Below are 17,447 nucleotides of genomic sequence, written 5' to 3'. Positions count from 1 at the left end.
CTGGCGTGGTGTGGTGGGGTTCCGGATTGGCGTCATCATGTGGTTGCTCAGAGGGTAGGCACTGTCCCCTGTAGAGGTGATAATGGTTGTGATTATTGGGGTTTGTGTATTTGTGTGTGTGTGACATGCATGCATGTGCACGGGCATTTGTACTCACCTAGGAGCCATGTGTCGCCATGCTGGCCAGCTTCCAGGGCCCGGCTCAGGACGGACATTCTGTATATGAAACTGTCATGGGTGGAGCCAGGGAAGTTTGCCTAGACAGAGGTGATGATTCCCTTTGCATCGCATTCCACCTGTATATTGATGGAATGCCAGTGCTTGCGGTTTTGGTAGGTGTGCTCAGTGGCCCTAGCTGGATGTAGGGCCACATGGGTGCAATCTATGGCACCGATCACTTTGGGGAAGTGTGCCACCCTGTAAAAGTCCTGGACAATGGCCTGCCTTTCTGCGGGTGTTCTGGGCATGTATATGTGCCTGCGGACTGAGGGGCGTGCAGTCATGATTGCCAAGACCTGGTGTAGGCAGCGTGACTGCGTGGCCTGTAAGATCCCCCCACTATGGCAGTAGTCCGCTGAAAAGACCCAGTGGCCAAAAAATGCAGGACATTGAACACCTTCTCCAAGGGGCTCAATGCTTGGGAGCAGAGGGTGGGGGATGTTAGGTCATCTTCCCACTCCCTGACCAGGTCTAGGATGATACGGGGTGGAAACCTATACCTGCCATAGACCTGGTCGTCAGGCATCCCAAAAAGGCTTGTCCGTGGTGACAAAATGTGTGCCCTGGCTATTCTCCTCCTCCTGCGGTGTCCCGTGATCAGTGCTGCGACAAATGGGGCATTCATCGTAGCTGTATATACGTGTTTGCTGTTTGCGCGCACTTTTATACTGTACGCGGGGACGCTTCCGCCTGCCTTCGTGTGGCAGACGCGTTGACGCCTGAGCGCGTCTTTTGCCGTGCGCGGCTTTCCCGTATTCGAATCCATGAATATGGGTTGTTCGCGTGCGTGTGGGCGTTCCGTGTAGTTCCCTGCAGTACTTCTCCAGTTACGCCTTCTTTTTCACGCGTTAATCCCCATTCTGCGTGTTACGCCCCCTGTTCCGCCTACTTTTGTTGTGTGCGCCGCGCTATGTCCGCTTAACGCACGCTGTTTGGAGACGTGTGCGCCAGCGTGCGCCATGCACGGATTTGGCGCACAACCAGTGGGAAAGTAGCGCAGCGCCTTCCTTGAATCGCACGCGTGCGCTTGCTTTGTCACGCTTGCGCCTCCTTGCGCCTGCTTGCGCTGGGATTTTCGGCGCACGTTTGTTCCATGAATCGGACCCTTTATCTTTCAAGCATCCAACTTGTAAATGCTCCAGGAATATTCTCTGCTAGTTTCAGCTGCACACATTTCTATCCTGTACAATTACATACTTGTTTTATGGACACTTCCTCCAAGTTAAAGCATACACTTAGCTTTTTCTCAGTCACCAATTAATTGTGCCCAAGGAACCTTTCTTCTCAGCTGTGCCCTTTGCTCCATCTTCTCTCAATTATCACCAATGCTCACCGTGATGGCCTCTCCTCCTCTCCTTCTCAATATTTTTGAGACTCTCCAACCAACAACGTGGCTGTTCATTCCTCTGATGGTTCTTGGATTATGAAGGCATTTTTCCAAAATATTTGTTTAATTGATAGGAAGGTGGTTCTTCAATTATGGGAAATAATAGGGGCTCCTTTTTAAAGCCAAAGCGGGGTTATTTGCTTGGGGACCAACTAGTTGCCCGTTTAGTAGGTGTGGATTGCCACATAGTTGCAAAAGCTGTGACAAGTCAAAGAAAAACAAAGAGTAATGGAGGTAATTAATCCAAGTATTAACCAAAATCCAAATGGTTAACAGTAATGAAAGTGTAACTATTCTATTAATGAATTCATGTTAAGGACCATTGCTGGTCACAGTGGATGCTGGCCAGTAGTGAGGGGATCGCTCAACCAGGGAATGAAAAAAACCTCCTGACCACACAATTGCCTCAATAATCTGCACAACTGGGGTTCATTGAGTGTTCCGAAAAGGTCAAAAAAGGGGTGCCAAAAGATCCCTCTGCAGGAAGCAGTAATAGAAAAAATAAGCCAGTTAGTAAGCGTTCCCAGACACCACACCAAACATACCCAACCTTGCCTGGCTTATTTATTTATTACTCACCAAAAATGCAAAGGCATTAGGGTGCACAAAAACACTTGAGACAAAACATCAAAGATGGGACAAAGCAGTAAGTGCCCAACAAAAATAACTGTTTGAACAAGAAAAACTATTTGAACGAGAATGTTTTCAGTAGCTTCCAAATGAAAGCACTGCGAAAGATCTGCCAATTCCATTGATCCGTCTAATTCTGGGACAAAAACAAAGGTTAATATTGGTGGACCTTAGGACTCTTTTGGGCTCATATCTAGTCAATCTACCCCTGAGGTATACGAGCACATTACCGTCAACACATTTCTGTGCCAGGGTGATCATCTTATTTGAAACAAAATGGTGGCGTCCTGCCACATACATTTACATCAATTTGCATTATAATTTTCTGCAAAGGTAATAGAACAAAACAGAAAGCAAATAATAGACACAATTCACAAGTTATTTGTACATGGTCATAGAATTGCTAGTGCATGAACATAAGAGCAGGGCAGTTATTTCAGCAATTATGATCAAGGAAATACATAAACCATACAACTGTGAATAATAAACCAGAGTTAGGTTTTCACATAGAACATCCTGGTGGTTGTTTCCAAGGTAACCAAGTCTTTGGCCTACGTCTAGATATTGATCAGATGGTGTGAGGGGACAGGCATGTCTGAGCCAGATGGAGTGTGGTCCCGTGACGTTTCGGCGTAAAACTCATTCTTCAAGGGTAAAAACCCAGTCTCCCTACATGGGGGAATCAAGTGAGGACAGATTTAGTGTAGTTAAAGCACTATGGTGTTGTTGCAAAAACACAATGGGATATTAGCATGTCATACAAACAAAAACAATTTAATTAAGATTAAAACGCCCCCCGGCGGGTAGAAGGAGTTAAAATGAATACTCAAACGTGTGGCTTGTGCTAGCCAGTGACTGACCTGAATACATTAAAGTTGAGAATGGGGTTCAACTTCCATTGGCGTTGATTAGGAAAGGTGGCCTTGGGACATTGTTTGGGAAGCAAACGCTGTTCTGTGCCTGAAAAATAGGGAGAGAGAGAAAGGAACATGCAGATGGTATGAGTCAGTGCAGAGACTGGAGTGTGCCACTAATGGATGAAAACAAAACGGTATGTGCGGATAGGCTGCTGAAGTGGTCCGCACCACAGATAGCAAGCTCCAAGTTACCTGATTTTGTAAGTTGGTCAATTTTAGGCGAACTCGGGGCGTGTAGAAATGCTGTGGGCCAGTGCCGGGATGCTGGCAGTGACGAGAGGCTTTTTTCTGTCAACTGCTGGCTGCAGAAAAATGAGGAGGCTGCATGTGCCACAATGTGGATGCAGAGTAACCCACTGTGCAAAGAAGAAAAAGGAAGAAACAAAGACAAGATCAGCTGGCTGGACGACCTAAGTGGCGTGTTGTGAGCCCTGTGTCAGTTGTGCCCCTACATGGAGGCAGCGAGGGCCCCATGCACAAGGGGGGGGTTGTTCCATCGTCAGTTTTACCTGAAACAATCGGGGTCCTGGCGAAAGGTAGAGTCGTTGTGCGGCGGCGGGATGAATCACCTGAAGCACGCCGTGTCAGCGGTGAAATGCTACGCTGGAACTGGCATTTGAAAATGGAGCTGTGTATAGAAAGGCACTGCGCATGTGCAGAGCATAGAAACGGGCTCCTGCGCATGTGCGAGTGTGGAGCGTGCCTGGTATCGCGCATGAGCAGAAATGACGGCGATGCGGTTGTCATGGAGGAGGAAAGGGATGCTTTTTTGTCCACGGCGTCTGTCTGAAGAGACTTAGATAATGTCCCGTAGCGGATTGTCAGCGCATCGGATGTGCCGTCTGAAGTGGCTATGGGTCAGTGAAGATGTGCCTGATTCTTTGAGAGCGCCTCGTTGCCCGCGGGCTATGTAAGCGCTTACAGAATGTGGAATAAGCCAAGCCACTGTTTAGTCGGAATGCTATGCCATGGGGAAATGCGTCTCGTATCAATTGCAAAGAACTGAGGTGTGAAATGTGTGTAGGCTGTGTTTCCTAATTCAATGATTGAACTATTCATGAGCCTCGAGCTAGTGTAACACAGGTTTGCTCTAAGAGGAATGGCTTGATCTGTCTGAGAAGTCTTAGATGATCTTGAGATTTCTTTATGATGTTATTAACGTGGGCATCTGCACCCAATGATGCCTCCAGAAAAACACCAAGCGTTTTCACTTCATTGATGACCAAGATAGTACAATCTTCAATGGTGAAGCTTGAACATCTAGAGTCAAGTTGCAGTGACCATATCGGTCACTGCAATGGAATGTAAATTCCAAGTGACTCAACATGTGTTTCATTTCCTGAGAATCTTTTGACAAGTCAACAGACGAATTGTCCAAAGTTGTCTGTGTGAGACAACAAGGAAATCCCTCTTCATTTTCTCCTGAGTGAGGGTAACTGTAACGCTCACCTGGTATCCATGGGGACGTCACTCAGCCTGTTCTGACCTCTTACGACCTCGGACCCTTCCCTGGAGTCCACTCGACTGGAGACTGGGCCTGAAACACAGGATTGGTAGAGTTTAACTCCCTATTGTCTCTGTGTACTTGAACCCCTTCTTCCCCGGGGTCCAACCCTTCCCCTTGATCCACAGCTCACCTTGTTTTCTTGGAAAGTGTGCTCTCCATCCTGCTTTCAGCGCAGGAGTGCGTTGATTGATGCGGGCTCGTTGCTGCCTAGTTACTTCACTGGCAAGAGTCCGACAGGTAAGTATAATGAGTCTTTTGAAAAGTTCTCTAACTTTGTTCCTTTCCTTCCTTAGATGCTGGCCGGCGTCCAGGGATGGCGACGTGCTGCTGAGATGAGTAGCGCTGAAGGTGAGTGAGAACGCCATGCGCGATGCAACCCTTTCGTATTTGTATTGAACTGAGTTCTTTTTCTGTGTCTTTTAGGTGCTGCGACGTTTTCAGCGTGGATGTCGGTTATGAAGAAGAAATGCGGTGAGTAAGCGCGGTATGCGGCGCCTCTAGATGTTTCCACGCTAACCTGGAGTGTCTTTTCCCTCTTGCAGATGGGTGAGAAGTTCCAGAGACAGAGTTCCCCCAGAGCGGCTGGGATTCAGGTAAGCGTTTGAAGCTCGTACAGTCTTTAAAAATAAGCAAAGATTTGCTGAATGCTTACTAATGCCTTTTTTCTGTTCTTTTCCCTTTTCCTTAGGAAGCGGCGTGCCGGGATGGGAATGACACCGCCGAAAATGCCCGCAGAACAGAAGAAGCGATGAATGATGGGCAGAAGTGCTGCAAGGTAAGACTGTTCCTAACTGTGTTCTTGTTCTTGCAGGAGCTGAGCGCAGAAGAAAGATGCAGGCCTACTGGAGACCGATCCGAACACAGTGAGTGTCACGCTGCAGGTGCAGAAAACACAAAGCATGTTTCTCAACCTGGGCGTGGCTTAAATAGTTTCTGGGTATCCCAGGTGTCTCTGGGCTGAACCACACCCAAAAGACTAGACTTCACATGCAGTTCTGGGAACCGAAATATGTGAGGGCATCCATCTTGTCCCCATCAATGCACTACAAGTCCAATCCCCAATGTTATCCTATGGGAGTGAGTGAGTCTGGTGCCACAATCGCCAAGTCTGACTCCAAGTGGGTCTTTGGAGGGTTGGAGAGGCCCTTGAGGGCCATGTAGGTGATCGTGGCCTGACTCCAGCCTGACATCTTGGAGGGCTGGGAACATGAGGGGCAGGAATCATGACAGTAACCTTATTGGAAAACTCCTGTTGTGTCCCATACCCGGAACAGCCTCAGATGAGAACAGTGATGCAGACCCACTGGCTGAACATTGAAGTTTTGAAGTTCAGGTGTATTGGAACCTCACAGAAATACAGCTTCAAGTAAGTGCTTCCATGTTAGGTGAGCATTTGTTGCAATCTGCTTTCAAACTCTTCATTGGACAACCTCAGAAGAGAGCGGGGAAAATGTGGGAGGAGCTACTTAATGGTTTGGTGCCTTTAGGGCCATCCAAGGGACAAAAAGGCACCAAATCACAATGCCCATACCAGGAACAGCCTCACATGAGAACAGTGACACAGACCCACTGACTGAACATTGCAGTTTTGAATTTCAGATGTGTTGGAACCTCACAGAAATACTGTAGTTTGGTGAGGTTTGGTCCAAAGTTATAGGGGGGTCCCAAAATTTCTATTTTTCCCATAGACATAATGGGAAAAAACTTTGCTCACACCTACAGCCCAAATGGCAGGATGGATTTTCACCAAAATTGCGGCAGGAGCAGCGGCTTGGTCCCGAAAGCTTTTGTTAATTTGGTGTAAATCCGTCCAGTAGTTTTTTTTTTTTAAATGACCAAAACATAAGGCAAAAAAATGTGTGCTATCTATGTCCCATCCGTGGACTCACTTCCCTGTTCGGTCCGCGGACAGTACAGCCAATCAGGGGGCCATTCCGCAGACCGAACAGGGAAGTGAGTCCATGGACCGGACATAGATATCACAAATTGGCCAGAAAAATTTGCGGACTGTTGGTGGCCCGTGGACATCGGGATACGGCCGCTGATTGGGTGGTGAGAAAACGTGAAATGCGTCGATTTTCCTGAAATGCCCACCATCTTCGATTCGCAGACATTAAAAACATTTTTAAAAAAGCAGCATTGCGCTTGTCAAACTCAACAAACAATCTCTGGGGATGTGCAGGGGGATAAGGATTGGATTTGATGTGGCCATAAGAAGCCAAAAAAAAACGTCCTTTTAACAACATTGTTTTACTGAATTTCATAGGTTTTTATTAGTGCAACTTCACCATAACGTCCCTTTAACAAAGTTTTTTCATTGAATTTCATAGGTTTTTATTAGTCCAACTTAACCATAACGTCCCTTTAATAAAGTTTTTTCAGTGGATATATATATTTTTTTTCTTACTGTTTTATTCTCTGTTTTCTCCTCCTCTCCCTTCTCCCCCTCCCTTCCCACCCTCCTTTATCCTTTTTCTATGTACTTACTCTATCAGAATTGTCCCTGGACCTAGTACGATAGGAACAAATGTTTGTATCCTCCCCCCCTCCCTTTACTTGTCCCCCCAAACCCTTCCAGCGGTATCTGAAATGTTGATAGGCCTGGTACGATAGTCGCTTGTTTTGTTCCTCTCCCTCCTTTCTCCTCCCCCATCCCTCACCTCTTGTTAATCTCCAGCTCTACCAGAAATGTCATCAGGCCTAGTACGGCAGTTGCACGTCTGTTTCCCATTTCCTTCCTATCTGTGTTTTAGCTCTTGCACTATCTGAAATGTCCTCAGGCCGAGTACGATAGTTAATTTCACATTCTTGTTGTTCATGGCCTGTAAGAATGTAATTGAATGTTCCCTTGTTCCCTCCCTTGCCGTGAAGCGCTTTGAAACACATTGTTTATAGGCGCTATATAAATAGACTATCATATCATATTATGCAGTTCATAGCGGAGGAGGAAAAAGAATCTGCTTGAGCTTTAGTTTTTTCTAACTTTTTTAGAATGTCAAAATGTTTTTTAGTATCATTCTCTGCATTATTTATCTATTCGTTAATGTAATTTTTCCTTGTTTCATAAATAGCTGACTTGATGAGGGAAGGAAGCCCTATTAAAGACCACCCTGAATACCTGGGAGTAGGATCAAAGAAGAGTGGATCAGATGGTTCCAGTCAAAGTATAAACAGGAGGAACAAGGAGAAAGAAGATCAAAGAGGGAGCAATCAGTAGGCAAACAATCCAAGACAAAAAATCCAGGCATAATCCAGAAAAAATGTTCCTCTGAATACAAAAACGAATTGAGGAGTGCAGCACCAAGCAAAACAGTGTTTTATGAGTCCAGTGACACCGAAAGACTAGCAGCGTGCTGACATCATTGCCTGCACCGCAGCAACGCTTTGAGGCACCGACTCTTGGGAACATGAGTCCAGAGCATGCTGAAGTGGCACAGACTCTAAGGGAGACTCCAGTGACCCTGTCTCTGGCATGGAGGCCGGGCTGCCAGTCTGAACCCCGTGACATGGCCTCAATGCCCTGTGTCATAAACATAATAATGCAGCACTGAGACTTTTACCATCCAAGTGGTGGATGGTGCGCTAGGAATCACTGACACTGGGGACTTGTATCTCCTAGTCCTCTTAGACCTCTCAGCTGCCTTCAACACAGTTGATCACCAAATATTCCTCTCCCCCCTCACCACTAGAATGGGCTTGTCTGGAACTGTCCTAAAATGCTTTGCATCTTACTTATCTGGTAGGCAGCAGGCCGTACAAATGGGATCATTCAGATGTGACCAACTCACAGTTATTGGGTCCGCCAAGGTTCCATTCTCTCCCCAACCATCTTCAATCTATGTGTGGCACCCTTGGGAACTCCTCTAAATAACCCCAACATAGCCATCCATCAGTATGCTGATGGTACGTACCTGTACCTTAAACTCAGTAGCCCCCAGGATATTTCTCACCCATGTGAATGCCTGGCTACTATGCAAACATGGATGTCAAATGTTTACCGCAAACTGAACCCGACCAAGACCAAATTTGTCTTCATCGGTCACCCAACTAAAAAACAGCTCATACAGCAATGGCTGGATGGCATATGCCTGGAAGGATTCACGCTTCAGGTGTGAAACTCAGCCAAATCCCTGGGCTTCATTGCTGACAGTAGCCGTTACTTCCAAAAGCACATAGCCAAAAAGGCACAAACCACATGGCTACAGATCCACACACTCAGCAATATCAAACCATTCATTCCACAAACAAATTCCATGTGGTGTTCCAAGCCTTCACTATCTCACACATCGATGGGAGAAATGCCCTCTGTACGGGGCTTCCAGCTGCACCCTTGTCCCTCCCTCATAGCAGCCACGCTGCAGCCCACTGTCGGGGGGGAAATTCTGCCGGGGTCGGCCGGGCCGTCCGCAGACCTCCAGGCAGGGAGGCCCCAACTCCTCCCGTATATCCCAGATGAGATAGAGTATGAGACACACACAAGAAGCAAGGTGACTCTGCTGTTTATTAGACAAAACGGCAGGGATGGGTCAAGGAGCGTACGCGTCCGTCCTGACACACACACAATCGTGGGGCTCGCAGGCCCTTTTTACTGTATTATGACGCGCTACTTGCGTCACTTCAGAAAGTTAACAAAAAACCTATCGCCACTCTTAATTGGTTGCTCGAGTGGTAGGGTTAGTATAGCACACATATAGAGAACAATGTTAGTGGACAAAGGGTAGTCAGGTGATATATCAGGGTTGTCCCTACAATTAGATACATGAGAATTGTTACATGAAGACTCCTGAGGATTGGTTAATATTACTGGCGTCAGTGATAAGAGCCCCATGTTCTGATTGGTGCGCCCGTGAGCTTCCCAGCCTGGGACCACCGCTGTTCCCAGCTCTCGGTGTACCTGCAATTTGCAACAATGTTTCACTATGGGTACGTGCAGACAATGTGAGGATTTATTCATAGCTGGAAGGCTGACCACTCCCACTGTCGCAGATGTCCATTGAGCCTTTCAAGTGTATCTGCCTGTGTCTCGTAGCGAGGGATCCAGACGCCTCTTCTCTCCTGGGTTTGGCATCTCGTCAGGTTCGGCTTGGTCACGTGGGGAGGGACCGTGTTTGAGGCAGAATTCTGCACAATTAATATTGCTTTTCCACTGTGTGTCTGGTTTAATTTGCAGGTGTGACCTTAACGTTGGTGCGCGGAGTGCGAGGTTGCAACATCGTGCCTTTGATGATTTGTTCTTGGAATGTGGGTTTGCAACATTGCGACCTTGGCTGGTTGTTTCGCCGGGCTCATTCTGCAGGATCAGCAACCTGACTCTTGCTTTGTTAATGTCCACGGGAGCTCTTGTTTGAGGCCTACTTGGGCCTGGTGCATAAGTGGTCCGTTTGGTGCCCAGGTGCTTTAGGTTATAGTAGCATATAGTTCCATGACCAGTATCGTGTCTTCATTATACTTCTCATGGTGGTAACTGGTTTCAAGAGAAGCGTGAGCAAGCTTTGTAGATGAGTTCATGACGCGTCTTGCGTTTCTGCATTCTGAAAGCCTATGTAAAAATAATAAAGATGCACGTCCGTGAGTATGCCTGTCGCCTACGTCATAGCACTGAGTATATTCTTCGTGTAGATCGGTGCAGGAATGTCCAGTGTGTATATTTGTACAGATGTGCTTCCCGTTGTCTAGGTCGTCATGGCATCTCTAACGACGTGTAGATTTTAGTCTAGTTGGTCCGTGCCGCAGGTGTCGGCATGGCCAGTGCGGGCTGCTGGGCAGGCAGATGGACACATCCGTATGTTCCTGTACCAGGGTATCTGGTCGTCTGGTAAATGGACAAACTCTTCTCGTGGCGGGTGTCTGGGTCGTGACCCTTTAGGCCAAGCGCGAGAGGTGAAGGACGGGAGCCTGGTCTTCCATTCTCCCACTTCAGTCCCCCCTCTGGTCGACTTGTCGACCACAAACATATCCTTCTCGTTATCTCCTCTTACTCGCCATATCTTAGTTATTCCTCCTAGATGTCCATAATGGTTTACATGATCTTCAAATGACCAATACATATATTCACAGGTTCCTCCAGGAGTACAGTATTCCCATTTCCCTATGTAGCTCCTGGGGTTTCTTGGGTTCTCGATCTTCACTGATGGTGGGTCTAGATGGTTGGTGATGATTTGGGTGCGCAACTTCTCCCTCTCCTGTATTATCACACCTGTATGTTGGCCGTCATCTGCTGGCATCAAGGGGTGCATTCCCACCATTTCGAGCAACTCGTCAGTGGTACGTGCCTTCCGGGCCTTCCAAAATCTAATTATGATCAGCGTAGCTCCAGCCAAAATAGTACAACCCACTATTATTTTCAGTCCATCTGACAGCCAGGATGGCATCCATGACCATAATAGTGAAAACCAGCTCTTATCCTTGTTTACACCGTTACTTTCATCCATCATTTTGGAGTGCATCTGGGCCAATTGTGAAACTGCTTCTGTCAGTGTACCATTGTCAGCATCGTTGGCAGGTATGAACGTGCAGCATGATTGTCCTATCTTTGCACAAACTCCTCCTTCCATTGCTGTGAGAAGGTCCAATACATATCTGTTCTGGAGTGCTACCATCCTTATAGCTCGCAGCTCCTCTTTTATTGCGTTAAACCCATTTACTGTAGAATTGATGGTCATCATTAGTTCCCATCTAGTTATTTGGAGCCATTTTGCATTTGCGTAAGCCTGCAGTCCCGGGTGTATTATTGAGGAGAAGAACATTGCTGCTCTGCTGAATAGTCTGTGTTCTGGCGGTATTGAAGTAAGTGCCGTTTCCGACCTTCCCCACAGGTAATTTCCTGTCAGTGGTTCTCCTTGTCTTTTCCTTCTATTTAGGACAGTATCATTGCTGTTGGTCCTGTTCCCTTGCTCCTCCTGAAGTGGTGCAGATCTCTTTTTTCTCTTGTCCCCTTCATCCATTTTGGGAAAGTTCGCCACATTGACATGCTTCTTGGGTACCACTAGTGATGGTACATTGACGTGCACCATTGTGCACACACCATTCCACAGGGGAGGCAGTGTATGGTATGCCTTTTCTCCACAGGCCCAATAATGGTCCATTATTACTGCTGTTCCTGCTCCCCCCTCAGTTAACTCCATCACACTTGCACAATTGGTGTTATATCCTACGTCCACCTCTCCTTTATGCTGGTAGCATACCTTGGGCGCAGTCAGCGGTAGTATTGTTATTGGGTCTTCATCCGTTTCTACCCACGTGAGCATTGGTACATACTTGATCCACGTCGTCCAACATCGGTGATTGTGTGCCTCGATAGTTGAGATAGTTTCTTTTGTTACCATGTTGCTGCCAATCACTCCTATCTCCCAGCTGTTGTCCAGATACACCTTCCCTGTTATCGTCACCAGCGGCCTCTCCCAACATCCTTGTTTACCCGGAACTTCAGTAGCGTACCAATTACATGGTAGATACTGCAGTGTTACTTTCTTTGTTTCTCCTTTTGCAGGACCACTTGTTATGTATCTTTATGCTTCAGCATGTAAACTGCTCTTGTGGTAACTCAAATAGGTCTTGAGGAAGTTGTTTTCATATGGGTATGAGTCTCGTGTTTTCCATGTCATGTGCACTACTGTCCCTTGAAATCTTCCTTTCGTTTGGAACAGTGCCAAGTATATTATGCACTGTGCTGTCTTTTCATCTATTTCTGTGGCAACAAATGTTCGTGAAGCACTCATGGCGTATGGTATTAATGAGCAAACGTAGCAGCTGTCCTCAGTTGTCTGCTTACCAATGCGGGTCATGTGTTGGTACCATATGTTGTTTGTGACGTGTGCTGAATCTTGTATATAATTATCAATACCTTTATTGTCTGAGTATGTGCTGCGTTTAACTCTATTTTGCTTGGGTGCAATGTTACTACTATCACCTGACGTAACACCTGTTGCAGCAGGGGACGGGGGTATATTAGGTTTGGGTGCAGCAATAAAATTAATAGCATAGCTGTACTGCCATACAGAGGCAGCCAAGAACCCGGTGATCATCAAAATCCCTATTATTTTTATTACATATGCTAATCTCACCGGCATTTTGCTCTTATCTTGCTGCAGTCCTGGCAGCGTATTCTTGCGACGTTAAAGTTGCCCGCCTAAAAATTCTCAAAATGCTTGTTATTAAATGTTAGTTGTTGGTTTCCTCTAAGCTCTCCCTATCAAATAGTCATTCAGTGCCCAGGCGAAGAGCTGTTCCCACGCTACTCTAAGTGATCTATCTCTTAGGACCGGCAAGTATGGGCGGAGGTGGGGCATGGAATATTCTATGGCCAAGAGGAATGCTGTGTAGTAGACACGTACCCTTCTCCTTTTTAGGTACGTTGGCCTTTTTATTTCGTATACAAATTGGTGTGACAATTCTTCTGGGTAGTTATCGTCTGGGAGTACCATCTACGCCTGGGCAGTGAACTTGTTAGTTAGCTATTTTCTTAACAATACAATAATACGCAGTTCCTGTATGTGCGAGAGAAAAAGAGAACATTCACATGTTTACATGTGTATTTGTGCAGGCAATGTCCTTCAGTTCAGTTATAACTATACTTGGGGGTCAATGGGCGGGGGGTTTGGGCTCAGTTGGCGGGAGTATTTTTACTCTTTGAGCGTGTGACCATGGGGTGGGCAGTATGGGGATCACCCCTTTCTTCGTCAGTTATTGTCTCCGGGGAAGCTGGGTAGTGACACGGTAAGGGAACAATTGGGTCGTTGTCTGTGGTAGAACTTCCTTCCGCTGTTGGGGATGTTGTTGCTGTCCTTCCAATGGACCTGTCGTTGGCACTGGGGCGGGTCTGCAGTTTGTAGATCTTTACATCATGTAGGTGGTTCCAGGCACGCTTGTCCTTTAGTTTTACTGCTCTTGTTGATACGTCCTCTACCAGATGGGGGCCAGTAAACCGCTTATCGTTCCACTTCCTATTGAAATTGCGAAGTAGCACGTGGTCACCTTTGGCAAGTTTGCACAAGTTCTCCTTTTCCAATTCTGTATTGGCGCCTTCTTCTTGATTGCTGGTAGACCCGCCCCGTGTGCGCTCGAGCTGTTGAGACACAAACACAACACTAGTAATCAAAGAAGACACATATTGATACATTTCATCACCTAACACACTCGCTGATCTTTCGTGGTCAGTGAATGCCCTTGACGTTGGCGTTAGGGGAAGGCGCATTTGACGTCCAGTAACCACCTCGTGAGGGGTGAGGTGGTGGTCGGACCCTGGCCTATTCCTCAATTCAAATAGGGCTAATGGAAGGCAATACAACCAGCTTTTCTTTGTTGTTTGTTGTATTTTTGCAATTGCCTCCTTCAATAGGCCATTCAGGCGTTCACATACACCGTTAGCCTGTGGGTGGTATGCACATGCAAATTTGTGTTTTATGCTCAGCAAGGATGTGATATGCTGGAACATTTCGTTTGCGAAATGCGGGCCATTGTCTGACCTTAACACCTCGCACACTCCCCACCTGGGGAAGACCTCCCTTACTATGAATTTGGCTGCTCTAAATGCATCTGGGTGTGAACAGGGCCCTGCTTCAATCCACCTAGAGAATGGGCATACTACTACAATCATATACCTATTACCTTGACATATGTTGATCATATCAACATAGTCAATGTGAAGGTGCCGAAAAGGTCCCTCTGGCCGGGGTATGGTACCTCTTATCACTTTTAGGGTATGACCGGCCGTAAACTGTTGACATGTGAGACAATTGCTGATAAAATTCGACACATGAGAATTTAACTCGGGGCAGAACCAATTTTCTCTAATTCGTGCTGCAATTATTTCCTTGCCTGTATGGGCTGGGTGATGTAATTGGCTCAGGGCGGTGTTTAAAAGTGCCAATGGTATTACAACTTTTCCAGTGCCACCCTGGCGCCATAGTGCGTCGGTTGGTGACATTGTACATCCTCTTTTTACCCATATTTCTTTTTCGGCCATTGGTGCAGCCGCTTGTAGCTCCATAATCTGCGTGGCTGGGAGATGGGTGTACCCTTCTCTTATCAACATCTCCCTAGCCATTCCCCTCCCTCTCCCTCTCTGTGATTCTGTGGGGTTCCATATCTCACCAAAGTATGCAGCATATTTCGCATGTGCGTCTGCTGCTGCATTCCCTTTTGAGACGTGGTCTTCACCATTGGTGTGTGCGGTGCATTTTACTAGGGCTAGTTCTTGGGGGTCGTTTATTACTTCAATTAGTTCAGCCAATAAGAGGGCATGTTGCACTGGAGTGCCATCAGCTCTCCTAAACCCTCTTCTTCTCCATTTTGATAGCCCTGAGTGGACAGTGGATGTAACATATGCACTGTCAAATTTATGGTTACTCGTTTGTCAAAACTTTCCTTCAATGCCAATATTAGTGCAACCAGTTCCGCGGCTTGAGCAGAGTAATGCTGTGGTAATTGTACACATTTCATAGCCACACACACCGGCGCCTCCATCATTTTTACCACTGCTGCCCCAGTCCTCCGTATCCCATCTCCTTGATCAATAGTTGATGACCCATCAATAAACAAAAGCTCACCTCCCTCGAGTGCGTTTTCTTCAACTTTTCTAGTACATGAGTACATTTCAGTTATTTGGGGACAGTCATGGGCGTAATCTCCCTCCTCAATTACTTCTGCTAGGAACCTTGCAGGGTTAACCGTGCTACATCTAACAATTGCCAGTTCAGCTCTAGACAAAATGATCTCATAACCTGATGCCCTCTGCGTTGTTAGTGTGGACTTAGGTTTATTCAATATTGCAAATAGTGCATGTTCCACAAACAGTGTAGTTGGACACCCCATGGTTATTGCTGATGCTTTTTCCACTGCAAAAGCAGCTGCAGCGAGACCTTGTTCGCAAGGGAAGTGACCTAACATCACAGGGTCTAAGTGACCGCTGTAAAATGCTACTGGTTTATAGCCCATGCTCGTTTTTTGGGCCAATACTGCTTTCATCACTGCTGAGTCGCAATGTGAAAATATAAAAAATCGTCGCTCATAGTCTGGGGATGCCAGTACTGGAGCAGTTGATATCGCATCTTTCAATTCATCAAAGGCCTCCCTCATTTCCATAGTCCACCCCAACTTTTTCTCCCCTTTATTAGCTTCCCTCAAACCCTCAAGCAGGGGTCCTATGTATGAACTGTAATCAAATACCCATGCTCTACAGTAGTTGCACAGCCCCAGAAATTGCTGCAGTTCTCTCACAGTCTGTGGCATTGGAGTGCTTGAAATGGCCTGTGCTCTTTGTGGTGCAATCTTTCTTCCATGTTGGGATATCAGTTGGCCAATGTAAAGTACCTGTTCCTGACAGTATTGTATCTTTCCCATGTCCACCTTGTACCCTTTTTCAGCCAATATCGTCAACATCTTTAAGGAGTCCCCTCTGCATTTACTTTCGTTTGCACTGCAAATTATTATGTCATCCACATACTGTAACACTGTGCTTTCCACTTCAACGTTACCCAAATCCATCTGTATTACTCTATTGAAAATTGAGGGTGATTCACAATACCCCTGTGGCAATCTGGTATGTTTCCACTTTGTATTTCGGTAAGTGAAGCTTGTCAAATCTTGTGAGTCTGGGTGTAATGGTATTGAGAAAAAAGCATTTTTAAGGTCGATCACTGTAAATCGTGATGCTTCTGCTGGAATGCCACACAATATTGTGGCCGGGTTTGCTGTTACTGGATACTCTGCTTCTACTATGTTGTTCAAGGGCCTGAGGTCCTGTATGAAGCGCCAAGACCCCCCTTTAGCCTTGCGCACTGGGTACACAGCCGTGTTACATGGTGATTCTGAGGGGACCAATATGCCATTGTTTATAAGGGCCGTTATGGTTTCATATATGCCCTCATCTGCCTCTTTTGACAGTGGGTACTGTTTCACTCTTGGTAGTATGGCACCTTTTTTCAATTTTATCCTTACACCCCCTATGCTTTTTATGCATCCCACGTCATAAGGGCTAGTAGTCCATAATGATTTGGGCACCTTTGACATATCCTCCTTAAAGAAGGGGACTGGGGTGCATGCGGGTGCCTCAAGTGCCATTGCAATTTTCTGTGCTACTTGTTTGTGAGCCACTCTTAGCCATACTTCTACACTCATCATGAACACCATTTCACCTTCCTCCTTTTCTTCTGAGAACAGCTCCTCATCTGACACCTGGGTCAGCCTACATCCTTCTGCTAGTGCTATCACTGCCCTCCATGCTCTCCCTTCTTTATCTTGGGCGTGCACAGCAATATAATCAGCTGTTGCAATAATGCTCTCAATGTCCATTACAAACACCTTTCCTTCTGGTTCATTAACAGGTGTTTCTGGTCGGAACAGATAGGCTGCTGGCCTCCTCCATATTTTCCCTTCTATCCCTGGCATCCATGCAAATGCCATGTCTGTTCCATACTGGAATAGCTCGCCATCTACTGGTTCTGCCCTAATCGCTGTCTGTCCACAGTATGCTTGCATAATCTGTCGTGCTGCGAGCATGTTAATCCCTGGAGTAGAGCAAATTATGCCATCCTCTGTAAAGGAGATCGTCATATTCAACCTGTTCATTATGTCCCTCCCCAGTATATTTACTGGTGAGGCACTATAATATAAAAGTGGAACTGACAGATCATAATCTCCAATAGATAAGGGAACGTTATCAGTAAAGGGAACCAACCCTTTAGCCCCAGAAAATCCTTGGGTGTTCATGGCTTCGCCTGACATCTTAAATTTACCTTCCCTTATGCAAGACCGGGCTGCCCCGGTGTCAACAAGGAATGATAATTTT

This window comes from Ambystoma mexicanum, chromosome 2p (assembly GCF_040938575.1).
Source record: "Ambystoma mexicanum isolate Mex_15411 chromosome 2p, UKY_AmexF1_1, whole genome shotgun sequence".
Lineage (NCBI taxonomy): Eukaryota > Metazoa > Chordata > Amphibia > Caudata > Ambystomatidae > Ambystoma > Ambystoma mexicanum.
This window is presented reverse-complemented; position numbering follows the sequence as displayed.